General features: G+C 31.4%; 1 protein-coding gene across 2 annotated transcripts in view; it reads right to left on the reverse strand.

Annotated features, from left to right (window-relative positions):
- MGAT4C (MGAT4 family member C) overlaps nucleotides 1-15,252 on the reverse strand; it is a 1,099,619-nt gene that overhangs the window by 793,171 nt on the left and 291,196 nt on the right. The window lies entirely within an intron of this gene.

A 15,252-nucleotide genomic window follows, 5' to 3' on the forward strand; every position in this document is an offset into this window, starting at 1 on the left:
AAATCATGCACCTAAAGCTAAATGTTTGATCTCTGAAGCAAGCTTATACAGATTCAGAAGATGACCAGATGTTCCTCTAGGAAAAGGATGTTGGCCATCTAATAGGAATTCAGGAGAACTAAAGGACATACAAGCTACAATTCTGCCTATGATAAGGAAAGAATTGAGATAGGAGGTAGGAAATTATGACATCTTCCAAAACAGATAAGAGTATGAACTACATTAAATAATAGCAACAACAGTAGCAGCATCAGCAATACAAACTAGCATTTATAAAGTGATTAAAATTTGCAAAATATCTTACAAATGTTATTTTTCATCTTCCCAACTCCTCTTAGATATAACAGCTTTTAAAATTCTCCACACCTAATTTGTTCAGGATCATGTAGTCAGTAAATGTCAGAGGTAGGATTTGAGGTAGATCTTTTTGACTCAAAGGATTCTATTCAATGTGTAACCAAGATATTTAAGGAAAAATGAGAAACAACAACTACAAAAAAAAAAAAAAAAAAAAAAAAAAAAAAAAAAACAACTAATTGTACAATATTTGAATGAACAGTGACATATAATGGAGAAAACTCCTGAAGGGGTATTTTGAAGTACCATCCCTCTCTACTTCAGATATTATTTCCAGTAACTTAAACTATATAAGTCCTTTGGGTAAGATTTTTCATTGTTGGATATTAATATCTTTAGGCTTATAAATTATTATTTTTTCTCTTTAAAATAAAAGCTTTTATTTTAAAAAAATACATGCAAAGAAAACTTTCAACATTCATCATTGCAAAACCTTGGTTTCCAAATTTTTCTCCATCTTTCTTCCCCTATCCAGACAGCAAATAATCCAATATAAGTTTAACATGTAAAATTCAGAAATTATTTTTATTTGTTTTGTTTTGGTTCTTTTGTTGTTATTGTTGTTTGTTTGTTAGTTATCTTTGACTTTTAAGAGGCATAATGGCATAATTAACAGAAACCTGGCTTTAAGGCTGGATGGATCAAGATCAAGTTTTGTTCCTGAATGTATAGCAATGGACAAGTCATATCACATATGAATGGCTTGGGCAAATTTGCAAGACTGTTAAGTTATGCTGTAGTTACAGATCAGTATTAGGTCGATGATATTTCTTTCCTCTGGGTTTCTTTATAGTAATATCACAAGTCCATTCTAAAACAAAATAAACAAAATGATTCTGTTCATTCTTTGAGTCATTAGAGAACCGGTACTTTAACAGGGAAATGGTAATTGATGTAATATGAACCCAGCTTGTCTAACAGGAACCAAAGAAGGGAGAAGTCCTACAAACTGTACGATACCTTTCCCGAAATCAGAATGTCACTGACTTAAATACTTATTTCATCTAAATTTCTTCTAAAAGTAAGGGGAGGTATACCAAAGCAAAGACAGTACAAGTTCATAAATCTTTTTAAATAGGAAAGAAAAGTTTTTGGAAGTATCAGAATGTAATAGGTGAATAAGGCCTAATGTTGCTGGATTCTTGCCTAAGTGTTTAATAGGTATGACCCTGACAAGAGACATGATTTAATATCAAAGTGAGACTACAGAATTTAGTACTGATATTGTCAAAACATTAAAAGCTTTAAAAATATTGCATTTTAGAGATGCAATGAATTTAGCCCATATACTTGTTACATGATGTATTTATTTTTTTATTTTCTGGAAATTTTGCAAGAATTGAATCTTATTGAAACTAATATATATATATATACATACATATATATATATATATATATATATATATATATATATATATATTTTTTTTTTTTTTTTTTTTTCCCCCCATAGGGACTTCTGAGGGTGGAGCCAAGATGATGGAGAGAAGCCAGGAAGTTGCTTGAGCTCTCTGTTTCCCTCCAAAACCACATAAAACCAAGCCTCTGAACAGCCTGTCAGAATGAAAACACTGTCCAGTTCAAGATATATTGGAAAAATTTCAAGAAAAGGTCAGCCTCACTAGGCTACAGAGCATACAGAGAGTCTGTGAAAGCCAGTGAAAAGGGTCTTAATAATAGCAGATCATCAACTGAGATGGTTGGTACTGATTCACTATCTAGTCCTTCCCACCTGAGAACCCAGGCTGCTTGCAGAAAAGACCAGATATTATCTTTTGAAAACAGAAGGCTCAGAGATACACAGGAAGCTGTGCCTTCTGTGTCCCAGGAATAAAGCTAAACTTAAAAAATAAAAAAAAGAGGAAACAAAAAAAAAAAAAAGAAAAGAAAATGAGCAAAAACCAGAAGGGAAGAGCAAAACCAAAACACAGATGAGGACAAAATGTTCACAGAAGAAATCACAAGAAGTGATATGAATTGGTCTCAATTCCCAAAAGGCTTCTTGGAAGTGCTCATACAAGACTTTATAAGGCAAATAAAATAAATAGAAGAAAATTGATAGAAAAATGAGAAGTATTCAAGAAAGAGTTAACAGCTTGGAAAAAGAAGACAAATCCTTAAAAAATACAGTAGACCAAATGCAAAAAAATACACTGAAGAAAACACCTTCAAAAATAGAATTAGCCAAATGGAACAAGAGACACAAAAGCTAACTGAAGACACTCACACATTAAAAACTAGAACAAGGCAAATGATGGTAGCTTTGTCTCTACGAGACATCAAAAATCAGTTAAACAAACTAAGAAGAATGAAAAACTGAAAAATAATGTAGAAAATTTCATTGGAAAAACAGTCAAACTGGAAAATAGATCCCGAAAAGATCATTTAAAAATTATTGATCTACCTAAAGACCATCACCAAAAAAATAAAATAAAACAAAACAACAACAACAACAAAACCTAGATGGCATTTTTCTAGAAATCTTCAAGGAAAATAGCTCTAATATACTTGAAACAGAGGGGGAAATAATCATTGAAAAAATTCCATCAGTCACTTTTGGAAAGAGTAATATTGTTGTAAAATTCCAGAACTACAATCTTAAGGAAAAGAAATAACTGCAAACTGCCAGACAAAAAAAATCATTCAAATATCAAGGAGCAACAATTAGGATTATCCAGGATCTGGTAGCTTTTACAGTAAAGGATTGGACTATTGATCAGAGAAACGCAAATTAAGACAACTCTGAGATACCACTACACACCTTTCAGATTGGCTAAGATGACAGGAAAAAATAATGATGAATGTTGGAGGAGACATGGGGAAACTGGGACACTGATGCAAAAAGTTATCAAACTGTGCATACTTTTTGATCTAGCAGTGCTACTACTGGGTTTATATCCCAAAGAAATACTAAAGAAGGGAAAGGGACCTGTATGTGCCAAAATGTTTATGGCAGCCCTTTTTGTAGTGACTAGAAAATGGAAAATGACCATCAATTGGAGAATGGTTGGTTAAATTGTGATATATGAATGTTATGGAATATTATTGTTCTGTAAGAAATGACCAGTAAGATGAATACAGAGAGACTTGAAGAGACTTACATGAATTGATGCTGAGTGAAATGAGCAGAATCAGGAGATCATTGTACACTTCAACAACAATACTGTATGAGGATGTAGTCTGATGGAAGTGGAAGTAGATATCTTCAACAAAGAGAAGATCTAATTCAGTTCCAATTGATCAATGATGGACAGAATCAGCTACACCAGGAGAAGGAACACTGGGAAATGAGTGTAAACTGTTTGCATTTTTGTTTTTCTTCCCAGATTACTTTTACCTTCTGAATACAATCTTCATGTGCAACAAGAAATTTGGTTTTACACACATATATTGTATCTAGGATATACTATAACATATTTAACATGTATAAGACTGCCTACCATCTGGGGGAGGTGGTGAAGGGAGGGAGGGGAAAAATCGGAACAGAAGTGAGTGCTAGATATAATGTTGTAAAAATTACCCATGCATATGTACTGTCAGAAAAAAGCTATAATTATAAAATTAAATTTAAAAAAATAAAGGATTGGAGGGTCTAGGATACCATATTTCAGAAGGCAAAGGACCTGGAGTTACAACCAATAATTAATTACATAGTGAGACTAAGCATTATATTTCAGGGGAGGTGATGGACCTTCAATGAATTAAGATACTTTCAATCTTTTCTATTGAGCAAAAAGAACTAAATGGAAAATTTAATGTTTAATTTAAATTATATATATAAAATTTAAAGATTAAGCTATTTACATTTGTAGATGGGAAAATATCTGTAACTCTTGAGAACTATATCTTTTACCAGGGCAGACAGAAGAGAACATTACATGTACAGAGAGTGAGATTGTGAATTGGCTTTGATGTTATAATATCAAAGAAAAAAATGAGGCAGGGAGCAAGATGATGGAGAGTAGTCAGGTCTTTCTCTGAGTTCTTCCTGGATTTGCTCAGATCAACAACAGATTAAGACTCTAAATGGCTTTTTGGAGTAGCAGAATCCATAAATATTTGGAGTGTACCGAATTTTTAGCAGAAGATATTTAGGAAGATCTTTAGGAAAGCTTTGCCTCAATGTGGGGTTGCTGTGAGGTGGAAGAGTGGGAGGAAGAGGGATGGCAGCCCAGCACAGTGCAACACAGTACACTGCAGAGAGATGCATAGCAGAAAGACTTCCATGTGTTGGAGAATCTAGTAGGAGGCTCATACCAAAATGAATCAGAATTTGATATTCTGTCATGGTTCAGAAACAAGTGATTCAGTAGATTAGTTGTGAGACCTCCAACACAACTATTGAAGGCAAATAGTAACTCCTAATTTCCTGCATAACAACCAGGACTTGCCATCTCCACTAAGCACTGAAAGGAAGTCAGCACTACCAGTCCCAGAATGCTGTGAAGCTGCTGTTGCCTTTCGAGGAAGCTTAGAACAATCTCTCCTTTGCCCTAAAAGCAAAAAATGAGCAAAAATGCAAAAATGCAAAAAAAAAAAAAAAAAAAAAAAGCTCTGACCATAGATACTATTATGGAGACAGGGACAAACAGACCTCAAGCCCTGAGGCAATCCTCTTAAATACAAAATATCTCCAGATAAAGCCTCAAAGAGTGATAAAAGAGCTATTATTTTGCTAGGAAAATTAGAAAATATTATGGCAGAAACTAGGAATTGAACAACATCTAAAACTCTATACCAAGAGAAGTCAAAATGAGTTCATGATTTAGAAATAAAGAGATATACTATAAGCAAATTAGAAGAACAAAGTGCAGTCTACCTCTCAGATCTATGGCAAAGCAAAGAATGTATCATCAAAGAACTAGAGCACAGTATGAAATACAAAATATAAATTTTGATTATATTAAATTAAAAAGATTTTGTACAAATAAAAGCAATGCAAACAAGATTAGAAGGAAAGCTGAAAGGTGGGAAAATCTTTATAGTCTAATTTATATTCTAATAAAGACCTCATTTTTAAAATATATAGAGAATTGACTCAAATTTTAAGAATAAAAGTCATTCTTAAATTAATAAATGGTCAAAGGATATGATCAGAGAATTTTCAGAAAAAGAAATTAAAATCAATTATACTTATATGAAAAGATGATTTATATAACTATCAATGAGAGAAATGCAATTTAAGACAACTCTAAGATACCACTACCCAACTCTTAGATTGGCTGAGATGACAGGAAAAGATAATGACAAATTTCAGAAGGGATGTGGGAAAACTGGGACTTGAATATATTGTTAGTGAAGTTGTAAACTGATCCAACCAATTTAGAGAACAATTTAGAACTATGCCCAAAGATCTATCAAATTGTACATATCCTTTGATCCAGCAGTATCTCTTCTGAGCCTGTATCCCAAAGAGATCATAAAAAGAGAAAAGGACTCATGTGCAAAAATGTTTGTAGCAGTCCTTTTTGTAGTGGTAAGGAACTGGAAACTGAGTGGATGCCCATCAATGTAGAATGGGTAAATAAGTTATGGTATATGAATGTTTTGGAATATTATTGTTCTATAAGAAATGATCAGTAGGGTGATTTTAGAAAGGCCTGGAGAGACTTACATGATGATACTAAGCTTGAATTTTGTTTTCTTCTTATTTTTTACCTTTTTGTGCAGTATGATAATTGTGGAAATATGTATGGGAGAGCTGTACATGTTTAGCATATACTGGATTACTTGCCATCTAGGGGAGGGAGTGGGGGATATGGAGGCAAAAATTTGGAACACAAGGTTTTGCAAATGCTGAAAAGTATCTATGAAATAAAAAAAAAAGCTTTAATAAAAATAAATTTAAAAGAGAAAATTATTTATATATGTGTTTTGAAAATAAAATGTTTTTTTTGTTTGTTTGTTTGTTTGTTTTTTAAGGGAAAATTATCCACATGTAAAAATGTTTGTAGTAGCCCTTTTTCAGCTTAAGCTGTTGGAGCCAAGGAGCGAGATTCATTTCCATCTTTCATCAGCACTGTGGTGCAGTCCTGTCCTCCTTAGTTTCTCCACTGAAACCAAATCTCCAGAAGGCCTCTAAGAAAGCTAACCGAGCCCCAGGAAAGAAGACAAGAGTTTGAAAGAGATAATAAAGGATTTGGACTTTAACACCTGGTTAATCTCGGTGATTACTGAACTGAAACAAAAGCTGCTCCCAGAGACCACCAGGAAAACCCAACCAGAGAACTTTGCAATCAGAGAAATGCAAATTAAGACAGCTCTGAGATACCAGTGACACCTGTCATATTGTCTAAGATGACAGGAAAAGATAATGATGAATGTTAGAGGGGATGTGGGAAAACTGGGACACTGATACATTGTTGGTGGAATGGTGAAAGAATCCAACCATTCTGAAGAGCAATTTGGAGCTATGCTCAAAAAGTTATCAAACTGTGCTTATCCTTTTATCCAGCAGTGTTTCTACAGGGATTATATTCCAAAGATATTGTAAAGAAGGGAAAGGAACCCACATATGTAAAAATGTTTTTGTCAGCCCTCTTTGAAGTGACAAGAAAGTGGATTCCCATCAATTGGAGAATGGCTGAATAAATTATGGTATATAAATGCTATGGAATACTATTGTTCTCTAAGAAAAGACCAGCAGGATGATTTCAGAGACTTGAAGAGACCTACATGAACTAATGATAAGTGAAATGAGCAGAACCAGGAGATCATTATACATGACAACAATAAGACTATACCATGATCAATTCTGATGGACGTGACTTTATTCAACATTAAGATGATTCAAACCAGTTCCACTTGTGCAGTGATTAAGAGAGCCATCTACATACACCTAGAGAGAGAAACATGGGAACAGAGTGTAGACCCCCACATAACATTCTCACTCTCTCTGTTGTTATTTGTATGCATTTTGTTTTCTTTCTCAGTTTTTCTTTTTCTTCCTTGTTGATCTGAATTTTCTTGTGCAACAAGATAACTATATAAATATGTATACATATATTTGATCTAACATATATTTCAACATGTTTAACATGTATTGGACTACCTACCAGCCAGGGGAGGGGTTGAGGGAAGGAGGGGGAAATTTGGAACAAAATGTTATTCAGGGGACAATGTTGGAAAAAAATTACCCATGCATGTGCTTTGTAAATAAAAAGATTTAATAATTTTTTTTAATTTTTAAAAAAGCAGTCCCATCAAATTTTTTCTATGAAACAAATATGTCACTGATGCCAAAATCAGGAAGAGCCAAAACCAAGAAAAAAATTAGAAATCAATCTCCCTAATGAATATTGATGCAACAATTAGGCAAAATTTTTGCAGCCACTTATGAGCAGGATAATACACTATGACTCGGATTTATACCAAGAATGCAGGGCTGGTTAAATAACAAAAAAAACTATTGCCATAATTGATAATATTAATAACAATATCAACAAATATCACATGATAATCTCAATAGATGCAGCAAAAGCTTTTGATAAAATACAGCACCCATTCTTATTAAAAACAGTACGAGCATAGGGATAAAGGGAGTTTTCTATAAAATAATAAGCTGTATCTATCTAAAACCAATAGCAAGCATTATTTGTAATGGATATTCATTCTCAATAAGATTAGGGGTGAAACAAGGATGCTCATTATCACATTTATTATTTAACATTGTACTAGAAATGTTGGCTTTAACAATAAGAAAAGAAAAATAAGTTAAAAGAACTGGAATAGGCAATTAGGAAATAAAATTATCACTCTTTGCAGATGATATGATGATACACTTAGAGAATCCTAGAAAATCATCCAAAATCCTACTGAAAACAGTTTACAGCTTTGTCAAAGTGGCATGTTATAAAAATAACACACACACACAACATTTCTATATATTACTGACAAAGCCTATCAGCAAGAGATAGAATTAAAAATTACTGTAGACAAAATAAAATATTACATGCCAAGACAAATCTAAGAACTATATGAACACAGTGACAAAACACTTCTCACACAAATAAAGTCATATTGAAACAATTGGAAAAATATCAGGTGCTTATGGATAGGCTGAGGTAATATAATAAAAATGACAACAGGCCTAAATTGAACCACTTGATTATCAAAATGCCAAAAACAAACTCTAAAACATAATAACAAAATTCATCTGGAAGAACAAAAGGTCAAGTAAATCAAGAGAATTAATGAGATTAAAAAATAGAAAGAATGGTAGCTTAGACTACCAGAACTAAAACTATATTATAAAGCAGTAGTCAACAATTCCATTTGGTACTGGTGCTGCATGGTGGAATAGATTAGATACACACTAATAATCCAAGTAATCAAGGCCTACAATAATCTAGTATTTGGTAGTATTTGATAAACCCCTAAACTATAGCTTCTGATCTAAGAGATCAGAAATTGACAAAATTGACAAATATTGCTGGGAAAACTGGAAAATTATGTGTCAGAAACATTATAGACCTACATGTCACACTCCATACCAAAATAAGTTCAAAATGAGTAAATGATTTGGTAAAAAGGATGATCCTATAAGCAAATCAGAAGAGTAAGAGATAATTCTTTGGAGAAGAAAGGAATTTATAACCACAAAAGAACTAGAAGACATTATGAAAGGCTAAATGGACAACTTGGATTGCATTAAATTTAAAAGTTTTTACACAAACAAAACCAACAGAAACAAGATTAAAAAAGAAATATAAATCTGGGAATAATTTTTTTTTCTGACAGTGTTTCTGATAAAGGTCTCATTTCTAAAATATGTAAAGGATTGTGTCAAATTTATGAGAATGTAAGTCATTCCCCAAATGATAAATTATCAAAGGATATGAACAATTTTCAGATAATAATATTAAAGCCATTTATAGTCATAAGATAAAATGCTCTAAAAAACTATCGATTAGAGAAATGCAAATTAAAACAACTCTGAGGTACCACCTCATACCTCTCAGAATGGCTAAGATGACAGGAAATGATAATAGTTATGGGCCAGAACTTGAAACAAGGTGCTAAGTCCAGAAAAAGAACTATGGAGACTGTATGTAAATCAATACATGCTACATTCACTTCTTTTTTTTTATTTTTTTTTCTCTCCCATGGTTTTTGCGTTTTGGTCTGATTTTTTTCTCTCCCAACTTGATTCATAAAACAATGTGTACAAATAAATAAATACACTGTAAAAAATAAAAAAATAAAAAACCAAAAAAGGAAACTATTATTTCCTCCCTCCCTTCTTTCCTTTCTTCCTCCCCCTTCTTTCTTTCCTCCATCCCTCTGTTCCTTCTTCCTTCCTTCTTAATTTCAATGAACACATACATTCATTTTCTTTAAAATATTTGGTCATAATCTTTAACTCCTCAACTCCCAAGGAGAAAAAGAAGTAAACACAGATATACATGTATCTATTAATCTTTGAATACTATAAAACACATAGGCAAGGGAATAGATAGCTGAAAGAGTAGTACAGAAAATATACTTTTACTTTTAGGCCTCTTTTGAAAATCTCACTTCTCAAAAATGTTAAGTTTCATTAGGAATTTTTATTGGTCATTGAGCATAATGGCTACTAGTCAAAAATGCATTTGTTTTCTGGCTTCTGCTAACAATAGAAACAAATCAAGGATTCATATATATGTGTGTGTGCATATATATATATATATGCCTACACACACACACATATATATATATGAAAATCAATTAATAATCAATGATTTTTCCCCATGTATTCAGGACATGAAACTATGTATGTGTATGTATGTATATGCAAACAGTGTGTATGAGTGTTTGTGTACGTATCTATATATACACACGCACACACACAAGCACATAAATATTAACATATGAATAAATGTATTTGTTTATCTGTGTATATATTATATATGAGTACATATGTGTGTATACACACATATATATATATATATATATATATATATATATATATAAATATATATAAATAATTGAGTACATATATCAAACATACACACCTTGAATATCTTTTTTTTTTTTTTCCCCCTGAGGCTGGGGTTAAGTGACTTGCCCAGGGTCATGTCACACTGCTAGGAAGTGTTAAGTGTCTGAGACCAGATTTGAACTCCGGTCCTCCTGAATTCAAGGCTAGTCCTCTATCCACTGCGCCACCTAGCTGCCCCCCACCTTGAATATCTTAATGAATGTTTTTTCCACTCATTTTATTTTTTTCTAAATTTCTCAGTTATAACTAAAAAAATCCAAATTTGTTCCCTCTTTCCTTCCCATCCACTTTCCTTCAGAAGACAAATAATTTGATATAGGTTATTCATATGAAGTCATGAAAACATATTTGTGCATTATTCACATTGCAAAAGAAAAGAAAAAAAAAACACCAAATAAGTTTTTAAAAAGTAAAATAAAATTTGAATCTGTATTCAGACATTATCAATTCTTTTCATGGAAGTGGATAGCATTTTCATCATAAGATCTTTGGAACTGTCTTGACCATTTTATTGATCAAAACAGTAAAGTCACTCACAGTTGATAATCATAAAATAATGTTATTGTGCACAATGTTCTCTTGGTTTTGCTCATTTCCATATGCATCACTTCATATAAGTCTTCTCAGTTTTTTTTTTCTTGTTTGTCATTTCTTAAAGCACTATGTCATTACAATAATATATCCCAATTTGCTTAGCCATTCCTAATTGATGGGCATTCTTTTTATTTGTAATGCTTCACCACTACAAAAAAAGCTGTTGCAAATAATTTTTGCATAAACACACACATATATGTCATTTTCATTTTTCTTTGGGATACAGACCTAATGCAAGTGTTTCTGAGGTCAAAGGCATACGCAGATTTATATAGTCCTTTGGACATAATTCCAAATTGTCCTCTAGAAAGATTGGATTAATTCATAATTCTATCAACAATTTCCACTTTTCCACATACCCTCCAATGTCTGTCATTTTGCTTTTTATCATATTAGTCCGTTTGATCGGTGTGACATGGTACCTTGTAATTTTTTTGAATTAGCACTTTTTCAATTTAGAATAATTTAGAACATTTTTTTCCATACAAATATAGCTAGATTTGATTTCTTCTTCTGAAAACTGCTGGGTCATATCTTTTGATCCCACATCAATTGGGGAATGACTTGCATTTTTACACATTTGACTCCATTCTCTATAATGTTAAAAAATAAGGCATTTATCTGAGATATTTGCTATAAAATGTTTTTGCCATTTTTCTGCTTTCTTTTTAAGTTTGACAGAATTGGCTTTGTGCAGACATTTTTTCCTTCTAAATTTAATATAATTAAAACATTATATTTCTTCCTTTATAAGGCTCTCTATCTCATGGTTGGGCAAAAATTATTCCCTTAAAAGTATATTTGACAAGCAAGATTTTTCTATATTCCCCTAATTTTCTCATGATACTATTATTTATGTCAATATCATGGATCTATTTTGACTTTATCTTGCTATATGATTCAGTATTAGTTTATACATAGCTTCAGTTAAACTGTTTTCCAATTTTCCCAGAATTTTTTTTGTCAAATAGAAAATTCGTTCCCCAAAAGCTTGAATCTTTGCATCTATCAACACTGTTATTATTGTCAATTACTACCCAGTTTTGTGTATCCAATCCATTCCACTGACCTACAACTTCTATTTCTTAGTCATTAACCGATTATTTTTATGATTACTATTTTGTATTCAGTTTGAAATTTTTTACTGATATGCTCCCTTTCCCATGATATTCCTTGTTTCCTTTTATATGCTTGACCTTGTGTTCTTTCAAATTTTTAAATTTTTTCTAGCTTCATATTTTCTAGTGATATATTTTTTCTGAGTTTGTCTTGGCAAGTAGACTCCTATGTATTTTATATGATCCGAAATTATTTCAAATGGAATTTCTCTATTTTTTTTTTCTGTTGGGTCTTTAAAAAAAACACAACACATCAAAATGTTAGTGATTTATGTGGATTTATCTTTTATTATGCAACATTGCTGAAATTCTTAACCATTTGATTCTCCACAATTCTCTAAGTATAACATCATATTATCTACAAGGAGCAATACTTTATTTCCACATTTCCATATTACTCATTCAGTTTATTTTTTCTTCTCTTATTGCTATGGCTAGCATTTCTACTAAAACATTGAACAATAGTTGCGATAATGAATATCCTTGCTTCAATTCTGATCTTATTGGGAAGATTTCAAGCTCATTCCCATTAAAAACAATGCTTGCTGATGATTGGTTTTAGATAAATGCAATTTATCATTTTGTGGGAAAGTCTATTATTTTTAATAATTTTAGATTGTTTTTAGTAGGAAAGGGAAAAAAAAAACTTTTTCTCCATTAATGAGATAATCATCTGATTTTTGTTGTTTCTGTTAGTGATATGCTCAGTTATACTGACAGTCTTCCTAATATTGAACCAATATTGCATTCTTGATATAAATCCTATTTGGTCATAGCTTATGATTTTGATGATATATTACTATAATCTCCTTAGCAATATTTTATTTTATATTTTTTCATTAATATTAGTTAGAGAAATTCTCTTTTTTACCCTATTTCTTCTTAATACTCTGTTTTACTTCTCACCACTGCCTTCCTTAATCTGCTTTTTCATGTATGAGTCTCATCCCCTTTCTATTATTGCATTATCCTCCTACGTGCTTGATAGGTAAGATAAATTTCTATATCCAATTGAATGTGTATGCTATTACCTTTGAGCCATTTTTGATGAAAGATCCAAGCAGTGCCTGTCAATCCTATCCCCTATTTTCCTATTTATTATAAAAAGGTTTTCCTTTTATGCTCTTTTATGTGAGATAATTTCTCCCATTTACCTCTCCCTACTTTTTTCTCTTAGTAAATCCCTCTTAATTTAAATTTATCTTATCAACATTCACAATTGTGATCTCTCTCAATATTATCTACCCACATATGCATATGTATATTCATATATATATATATATATATACATGCATACATACACATAAACATACATACAGACATATACACATCTATAAATATTCCTTCTGGCCTAAAAGTGTCTTACAAATAAGAAAGTTCTTGGGAATTTTTACAAATATCACCTTCACATAAAGGAATATAAATAGTTTAACTTTATTAAATCCTTTTTGATGTCTCTTTCCTGACTACCTTTTTCAAGCTTTTCTTGAGTCTGCTGTTTGAAAGTTAGATTTTCTTTTCAGCTCTGGTCTTTTCAACAAGAATAATTGAAAGTCATTTATTTCACTAAATACCCATATTCCCCTGAAATATTAAACTCAGTTTTGCTGGGTAGGTTATTCTTGGTTTTAATCCTAACTACTTAGGCTTTCAAAATATCATGTTCCATTCTGCTATTATTTAATGTGAAAGCTGCTAAATCTTATATAAACCTGATTTGATTTCATACTACTCAAATTGTTTCTTTTTATATACTTGCTGTATTTTCTCCTTCACCTGAAGCTCTGACATTTAGATATAATATTCTGGGGAGTTTTTATTTTAAGATCTCTTTAAGGGAAAGATCATTGGATTCCTTCAATTTCTATTTTATCTTCTGATTGTAGGGTTTGGCAACAATTTTCCTTGATAATTTCTTGAAACATGACATCTATACTCTTTTTAATTATTATGGATTTCAGATATTCCAATAATTATCAAATTTTCTCTCCTCAACCTCCTTTCTAAGTCAGTTGTTTATCCAAAGGTATATCACATTTTCTTTTCTTTTTTAGTTTGATTTTATTCTTTCTGGATGTCTCATAGATTCATTCATTTTCAATGACTCAATTCTAGTTTTTAAGGAATTATTTTCTTCAGTGAGCTCATGCTACCTTTTCAGTTTTGCCAGTTTTACATTATAAAGAATTTTTCTCTTCAGTGAATTTTTATCTCTTTCCCCCCATTTTGTCAATTCTGCTTTTTAATTAGTTTTTCCTTTAATTAGAGTTTTATGCCTCTTGCATCATTTGACAAATTGTGGTTTTTAATATATTATGTTATTTGTTTTGTTTTTTTTGTGCTTCTTTTACCAAGCTACTGACTCTCTTTTCATAATTTTCTTTCATCACTCTTATTTTGTTTCTTAATTTTTCCCTTACCTCCCTTATTAGATCAAAAATAAAATAACTTCCAGGAATTCTTAGGCTTGTGTGGAATTTATATATATATATATATATACATATATATATATATATATATATGTATATACATATACATATACATACATATATATACATATATATATATGTATATATATATACATATATATATATATATATATATATATATATATATATATATATATATATATATATATATATATATATATATATGTAATATTCCTTTAAAGCTTTATTTGCAGCTGTTTTGAAATCATTGATTTCTGATTTTTTGTCTCAATCTTCCCTGTCACCATAGCATCTCTTTATAATCAAGGTTAATTATTGTTACTTTGCTCATTTTCCCAGGCTACTTATTGAGTTTTAATTTTTCATTAAATGTGTGCTCTCTTCTCAGTGTAAAGAGGGTACTGTTACAAACTTCATGTTTTTTTATACTTCTTTTTACAAAGCTAGTTTTGTGAGTTTGTAAGTTTTTGATGTATCCACAGTATATTCTTAGGAGAAGTTTGATCGTTTTTCTCTTGACATGTATTATGTTCTTTACTCAGGAAGTATTCTATTGCCCTGTAATAACTGTGCTCCTTGGCTTTGGCTCTGTGATCAGATCCCTTGTTTTCCTGGAGCCAAAAGAACTAGGTTTTTTTTCTGCCTTGTGTCTGAGATCGGATCCCCTTGCTCCCTTATAACAGACCACATTTGTATCTTCCCAGAAGCTGTGACCTGGGTTCCTACTCTCTTGAAGAAGCAAGTTCTAATGTTTCTC

Source organism: Sminthopsis crassicaudata, chromosome 5 (genome assembly GCF_048593235.1).
Source record: "Sminthopsis crassicaudata isolate SCR6 chromosome 5, ASM4859323v1, whole genome shotgun sequence".
Classification (NCBI taxonomy): Eukaryota; Metazoa; Chordata; class Mammalia; order Dasyuromorphia; family Dasyuridae; genus Sminthopsis; species Sminthopsis crassicaudata.